Genomic DNA, 7,021 nt, shown 5'->3' with positions numbered 1-7,021 from the left:
TGGGCCACCCAGGCGCCCCCAACACACATTCTTATACCTATTTTAGAAATCGTGATCTTGTACCGACACTTTCAATTCTATTCTGTTCCCCCCATCCTGATTTTATCTCTCTTTATCCACAATGAGAACAATGGCTCCAACAATATCAAAATATCTACTCATTTGCTCAATAATATAAGACAGTTTCTGGGGCACCTGGGTGGCTCAGTGGGTTAAAGCCTCTGCCTTCGGCTCAGGTCATGATCCCAGGGTCCTGGGATCAAGCCCCACATCGGGCTCCCTGCTCTGCGGGGAGTCTGCTTCCTCCTCTCTCTCTGCCTGCCTCTCTGCCTACTTGTGATCTCTGTCAAATAAATAAATAAAATATTTTTAAAAAATAATATAAGACCGTTTCTGAATTATTTTGCTCATATCAGTATTCAAATCAAATCTAATAAAAAAAGAACTCAGGATTTGTTTGCAATTTCTTCCACAACCCCAACCTTGACCAAAACTGAGGACAAATACACAAATGGTGTATACATGTCACCTGAATCAGTTCTTCTCTTCCTTTTTGTGTGATTTTATTATTCATTGGAAATGCTACTGAGTTCATTTGTTTTGGTTTGCTTTCAGTTTTAGGTGTTTGTGGCCTCCTCATTCTTGTTGACTTAATGTCATTCTTTGAGTATATAAAACATTAATTTGCTTCCCAAAGAAAAACCACACAAAAAGAATAAAGAAAGTCACTCTTTCCATATTCCTGCTACTTCATTCCCCATGCCCAGTATATTCTAAAGATTTTATTTATTTATTTATTTTGTGAGAGAGAAAGCACAAGTAGGCAGACAGGCGGTAGAGGCAGAGAGAGAAGCAGGCTCCCCGCTGAGCAAGGACCTCCATGTAGTGCTCCATCCCGGGACCCTGGGATCACAACCTGAGCTGAAGGCAGCCACTTAACCGACTGAGCCACCCAGGCATCCCAGCCCAGTGTATTCTAGAGAGCGAACTTCCCTCCTTTCTGTTGTGTTGTCTCTGTGGGGTTTTTTTTGTTTTGTTTTGTTTTAGTAAAGATAACCAGATATATGTCCTTTTTCTTATGTATCCTCTTTCTATATATGCATTTTGCTTTTCCCACTGAACAGTGTTGTTTGGAAAGCACTCCATATCAGTACACAAGATTGTTCTCATTCTTTTTTGCAGCCGCTGGGAACCCACTGTATGTTTCATAGTTTATTCTACTTATCTCCTATGTGTAGACATTTAGATCATTTTACGTATTTTGCGGTTACTAATAATGTGGCAATGGTAAACTTTCCGTGCACGTATTTCACCATTTTTTCTCTTGCTTATTTTATTGTAAGAATACAGTAGGCATTACATAAAAAATATTTGTTAATAGACTGCTTATGTTATCAGTAAGTCTTGTTGTCAACAGTAGGCTATTAGTAGTTAAGTTTGGGGGAAGTCAAAAGTTATAAGTGGATTTTTGACAACATAGGGATCAGCGCCTTTAACTCCCATGCTGTTCAAGGGTCGACTGTATATCATAATATTCACCCATGTAAAAGAACTCAACATTTAATAGTAGCTTTAAAGAGTTGTGTAATCATCATCATAATCTGACTTTCGGATGCTTTCATCACCCCCAAAAAGAAAACTCATGTCCGTTAGAAGTCACGTCTCCCCTCCCCCAAGCCTTAGGCAACCACTAATCTACTATCTGTCTCTAGAGATTTACCTATTCTATACATTTCAAATAAAGGAATCCTACAATGGGTGGTCTTTTTGACTGGCTTTTTTCACTTAGGGTATCTTCAAGGTTCATTCATGTTGTAGTATACAGCATATGTTTCTTTTATATGGCTGTATAATCTACTGATATATGGCTATATCATGTCTTATTTATTCCTTCATCAATTCATGGACATTTAAGTTCTTTCTACTGTGGGTTATTATGAATAAAGTTGCTGTGAACATTCATGTAGAAGTTTTCATGTGGATGCGTCTTTTCAGTTGTCTTGAGTATATACCTAGGAGAGGAATTGTTGGGTCATATGATAATAATATGTTCAACTTTTTGAGGAACTACCAGAATTTTCCAAAGAACCTGCACCATTTTGCATTGCTACAACAATGTATGAGGGTTCAGTTTCTCCAGATCCTTACCAATACTTGTTACTCTCTGTCTTTTTCATTTTAGCCAGTCTAGTAGATGTGAAATGGTATCTCATTGTGGTTTTGATTTGTATTTCTCTAACAACTAATGACATTCGGTCATTTTTCCTGTGCTGTTGGCCCCCCATATGTCGTCTTTGGAGAAATTTCTATTCAAGTTAAATCTATTCAAGTGTGAAATCTTTAACATCTTTATTGTGTTTTTGTTACTGAGTTGTAGTATTTATATATTGTGGATATTAAACCTTTATCACATATATATTTGCACATATTTTCTCCCATCTGTGTATTGTCCTTTCACTTTCTTGATGATGTTGTTTTCAGCACAAAGTTTCAGTTTCAACCCAAAAAAAGCCGCTTTCTTGCCATTAGACAAGATGTCATGCAGTCTGTGACAGTTTCTAACTAAGTGGTTGTAGGGGACTTGCACTTACAGGTACACCTCTTCCAGCAGGGGTGTTTTGCCTTCCAAAATCTGCAAAGGCTGGTGTAAAGTCTGGTCCTTCAGGCAAAATCCAAGGATCCACAGTTCACACTGGCAATTTGGGTTGGTTGATTTTGTCAAGAACCACATCACTGGTGGGAGGTTTCTGTACACAGGCGGATATGAACTTCTGGAAGTCCAGCAAAAACTCCCGGTCATACTGCTTCTTGCCTTCAGTATCAGCAAACTTCCAGGAATCTGTTTTGAATTAAAATGTCACCCCTTCACCAGAACTAGAAATCTGGTGTATCTGTTTTTTTCTCTTTTGGTTTGTGCTTTTGGCTTTATACTTAAATCATTGTCTCACCCTGGATTATAAGGATTCACACTTATATTTTCTTCTGAGAGTTTTGTGGTTTTAGCTCTTGCATTTAGGTCTGGTTCATTTTTAATTTAATTTTTATATATGATGTGAGGCAGAAGCCTAACTTCATTCTTTTGCATGTGGATATCCATTTGTCCTAGAACCATTCCTTGAGAAGACTATTCTTTCCCCATGATGTTATTTTGGCACCTTTGTGGAAAATCAATTAACCACACACAAAAAAAAGGTTTATTTCTTAACACACAATTCTAAAGTTCATTTTATTTCTTTTATTATGATTGTTAAACATATTTTCACATGTATAATGGTCATTTTGGTATCTTGTGTGTGGATCAGTTGTGTGGTCATGTCTTTTGCCAAATTTTCCATAGGATGTCTTTTTGTCTTCTTTCCTCAGATTCTTAGAAGTTCTTTGTGTATTAGAGATATTCCTCCTCTATCTGTGATGTAAATTACAAATATTTTCTGCTTGTTGGTTATTTATCTTTTAACTTTGCTTGTGGTGGTTTTGGTCAAGTAAATGTTTTTATTTTTATGTAGTCAAATGAATCATTTTTCAGATATTACATCTTGATTTTAAGACACAGTTGTAAAGCCTTTCCTTATATTCAGATTATAGAAAACTTCACCCATGTTTTCATCTAGTCCTTGTCTGGTCAACTGGTTTCATCTTTTATGTTTAAAACTCTGTTTTATCTTCATTGTTGCTATTGTAAATAGTTCTTTTTACTACAGTGTTATCCACTAGTTGATTATCGTGTGTACGATAACTATTAAATGGCACGTGGGTGGCTTAGTCAGTTAAGTGTCTGGCTCTTGGTTACGGCTCAGGTCATGGTCTCGGGGTCATGAAATGCAGTCCCATGTCAGGACTCCATGTTCAGTGTGGAGTCTGCTTGAGATTTTCTCTCCATCCCCTTCTGCTCCTCTCCCCAGTCATGGACATGTGTTCTCTCTCTAAAATAAATAAATAAATAATAAATAAATACAGAAATAAAATCTTTTTTTAAAAAAGAAAGCTATTAATTTTTATATGTTGATTTTATATACTATACCTTGCAGAATTCTTGTACTGCTTGAGATAGTGTTACTGATTCTCTAGCTTTATTTTATTTTATCTACTGTTTTCTAGTTATTATTTCCTGCTTTCTTCTTTATTATGTTCTTCCTTGTGGTTTCTTTCTCTTTTTTATAGTATTTATTTAATTGAGAGAGAGTGCACGGGGGGGGGTGAGGAGCAGTGGGAGAGCAAGAGAGAAACTCAAGCAGACTCTGGCTGAGTGTGGAGCCTTACACATGGCTTGATTTCACAACCCTGAGATCATGACCTGATCTGAAAACCAAGTCAGATGTTCAATCAGCTGCACCACCCAGGCACCCCTTCCTAGTGGTTTCTTTTATTCTTTCTCTAACTTAAACTGGACATTTAATTAATTTTAATTTAATTCAATTTACTTAATTTTATCAATGTAGGCTTTAGGAATATGAATTTTTCTTGGAATATATGTCTTGCGTATATCCCATAGACTCTGATATGCAGCAATTCTGTAATTTCAGTAATTCCCTTAGACTCGATCATTGTTAAATATAAGGTTTTTACATTTTCAGGTAGAAAATTGTGCCAGTTATTAAATTATTGTGTCTCAGATCCAAATTCACTCTTCATTGCCTGCTCTGTGAAAATGGATATGGGCCCATTAAATACTGTGCCTTTGTCTGTTGGCCCATGTTTGGCTTTGACAGTAGAGGGCACTGGAGAGACACTTCAGGAAGAATTCCCATCCGCTCACTCAGTAGGCTTCCTCAGTTTGGGTGGCTTCTCCAGGGCCCAGCTTCTGAGATATGTGAGCCTGTCCCTTGTCTAGTTCCTGCAGTGCAGAGAGCTTCTCTAAGGCAACTCCTTCAGGATACATGGCCCCATATGGGACATAGTGCTTTCTTACAAACAAACAAACAAACAATCCCGACCTTAGGGAAAAAAAAAGACTAATGGGATAGAATTGAGTATAGAAATAAACTGATACATTTATGGTTAATTGGTTTTCAACAGGAATGCCAAGACAATTCAATGGGGAATAGAATGGTCTTTTCAACAAATGGTGGAATACTGGAAATCCACATGCAAAAGAATGAAATTGGACCCCTACCTCACACCATACTAAAAAATTAACTCAAAGTGGGTTTAAGGACCTAAATGTCAGAGCTAAAACTATCAAACTCTTCGGGGAAAAGAGGTGTAGATCTTCATGACTTTATGTTAGTGGTTTCTTAGACATGAGCCCCAAAGCATAAGTAACCAAAGAAAAAATTGGAAAAATGAACTTTATGCAAATTAAAAACTGTCATGCTTTAAAGGACACTACCAGGAGAAAATATTTGCAAATCATATATCTGCTAAGGGATTTGTAGTCAGAATATAGAATGAACATTTAAAACTCAATATAAAGAGACAATACTATTTTAAAATGTGCAAAGTGAGTAAACATTTTTCCAAAAACTGGTATACAAATGGTCAGTAAGTACATAAAAAGGCATTCAACATTATTAGTCATTAGAAAATACAAGTCAAAACTATAATAAGATACCCTACATATCAAAAACAGCGGTATCGGGACACCTGGGTGGCTCAGTTGGTTAAACAGCTGCCTTCGGCTCAGGTCATGATCCAGCGTCCTGGGATCGAGTCCCACATCGGGATCCTTGTTCTGTGGGGAGCCTGCTTCTCCCTCTGCCTCTGGCTGCCACTCTGTCTGCCTATGCTCGCTCGCTCTCTCTCTCTCTCTCTCTCTCTGACAAATAAATAAATAAAATCTTAAAAAAAAAAACAGCGGTATCATTTCACATTTCCTTATAAATTGCTGGTGGGAATGTAAAATGGTATAGACATTTTGTAAAATACTTTGTCAACTCCTCAGAAAGTTAAACATAGAGTTACCATAGGCCCAAAAAATTCCACTCATAGGTATATATCCAGAATAATTGAAAACATATGTCCAGACAAAAACTTGTATGGGAATGTTCACAACAGCTTTATTCATAGTACCCCCAAAACAGAAACAACCTAAATGCTCATCAACTGATAAATGCAATGTGCTATATCCGCACAATAGAAAATTAATCAGCCAGAAATAAGAATGAAGTACCGATACATTAAAACATTAAACAATATGGATGAACCTTGAAAACATTATGCTACGTAAATGAAATCAGCCACGAGAGACCTAATATGATTCCATTTATATGTAATGTCCAGAATAGACAAAATATAGAGACAATAAGTTGATTAGTGTTGCCTGGACTGGGGCTTTTAGTTGGGAGCAAATGGGGAGTGACTGCTAATAGGTATGGGGTTTCTTTCTGAGGTGATGAAAATATTCTAAAACTGATTGTAAATATACTAAAACCCATTGAACTGTACACTTTATTTTTATTTTAATCAAGGTATAATTGTCATATAACAATCTGTTAGTTTCAGGTGTACAACATAGTTATTCTATATTTGTATATATTGCAAAATTATCACAATAAGTCTAATTGACATCCATCACCATACATGGTTATAAAATTTTTTTTCCTGTAATGAAAAGTTTCAAGATTTTGGGGTGCCTGGGTGGCTCAGTCATTGGGTATCTGCCTTCTTCTCAGGTCATGATCCCAGAGTCCTGGGATCAAGCCCTGTGTCGGGCTCCCTGCTGGGCAGGAGGCCTACCTCTCCTCCTCCAACTACCCCCCACCACCCTGCTTATGTTTCCTCTCTCACTGTCTCTCTCTCTTTTTCTGTCAAATAGATAAATAAAATCTTAAAAAAAAAAAACAACTTTCTAGATTTATTCCCTCAGCAACTTTCAAATATGCAATGTAGTATTCACTATAGTCATTGTGCTGTACATTACAACCCCATGACTTATTTCATAACTGGAAGTTTGTACATTTTGACCCCTTCACTTATTCTTCTGCCATGCCCCCTCCTCCCCCCCACACACACACCTCTGGCAACCACCAATCATTCTCTGTATCTATGGGCTTGGAGTGGTTTTGTCTTTATTGTTGTTTTA

The sequence above is a fragment of the Lontra canadensis genome, unplaced genomic scaffold, assembly GCF_010015895.1.
Source record: "Lontra canadensis isolate GAN:19392208 unplaced genomic scaffold, GSC_riverotter_1.0 scaffold5, whole genome shotgun sequence".
Taxonomy (NCBI): domain Eukaryota; kingdom Metazoa; phylum Chordata; class Mammalia; order Carnivora; family Mustelidae; genus Lontra; species Lontra canadensis.
Note: the sequence above shows the minus strand (reverse complement) of the source record.